General features: G+C 33.8%; 1 pseudogene; it reads left to right on the top strand.

The window, feature by feature from the left end:
- The first annotated feature begins 257 nt into the window (after positions 1–257).
- Positions 258–737, top strand: LOC110763286 (cold-responsive protein kinase 1 pseudogene; annotated as a pseudogene).
- Positions 738–1244: the final 507 nt, after the last annotated feature.

Raw genomic sequence — 1244 nt, 5'->3', positions numbered from 1 at the left:
GTAAGTTTTTATAATTTACTTCAGAAAGGGAAATATGAAGTTTCTATCTGGTATGCAATTGTGACTTGGATATTTAGAAATTAAACACCATTTTATAAATATTTGTGTGTAAGTGTTGTTTTGTTTTCAGTATTAATTTACATAAATTGGTGAGAACAAATGGTTCTCCCACAGTACTACAGAATCTGGTGTCATATACTATGACAGGTGCATTATAATTTGAATTTATGCTTCATTTTTGTTGACACATCGGACATATGGCACCTGAGAATGCAATTCAAGGAATTGTAACAAGCAAAGTTGATATTTACAATTTTGGGGTGGTTATGCTCGAAATTGTTAGCGGGAAGAAAAATGCAGGATACAACTTTAACCATGAGAGTGAGTATCTCTTGGACATGGTAAGCAAAACTGACAGGACGTACGGTATTTTGTAATATCTCCTACTTGAAAGTGAACATGCACACTTTGAATTCTAAACCCTCACCATTTTACTGCAGGCTTATGTTGCATATAAAAATGGAAGCCTCATGGACTTGGTGGATAAAAATTTGTCTGGCATTTATGATGAAAAACAAGCCATTACCATCTTAACCTTGGCCGTGATGTGCACGAATATATCTCCTACTCTAAGGCCAAGAATGGCAGACGTTGTGAGTATTCTTGTCGGTGAGAAAACCTTTGAGACCGTACAAGTAGCTTCTCTCTATCTATCTACTTTTTTGAAATTTCAATGAATTTTCCAGAACCATTTTTTCCAATCAATCATAAAGTTTGTTTTCTGCTTCTTCCAGGAAGCAACCAATATTCTAAGTCTTTGCCGGTACACGACTCTGGTGGTGGTGGGTCGTCGCTGTCGTCCTCAAGTCACCCCCCATCTCTCTTTATTAGGAGAGGCCTACGATTTCCACGCGTTTTATTTAATTAGATCCTGTCAAATGAGAAATTGTAGGAAAAGACTTTTATTAATTTTTTCATGTGTCAATTTTACCCTTTGAGGTAAATAAGGAAAGAATATTAATTGAAAATTCAAATTAATGTATTGATTCTTTCCTTCTAAATAGATTTCATATTTTAAATTTTGAATCCTTCTATTGCCGCCATGACATAAAAGAAGTTCATATAAAACAATGAAAGTAGGAGAGAATTATTAATGATATCTTCCAAACAAATATTTACATGCCTACTAGGTAAATATGATATAATATACCTAATTATTAGGTAGATATAAGATAATGTACCTA

Source organism: Prunus avium, chromosome 6 (assembly GCF_965620075.1).
Source record: "Prunus avium chromosome 6, drPruAviu1.hap1.1, whole genome shotgun sequence".
Taxonomy (NCBI): domain Eukaryota; kingdom Viridiplantae; phylum Streptophyta; class Magnoliopsida; order Rosales; family Rosaceae; genus Prunus; species Prunus avium.
The sequence above is the reverse complement of the archived record's forward strand: the minus strand, read 5'-3'. Positions and strand labels throughout refer to the sequence as shown.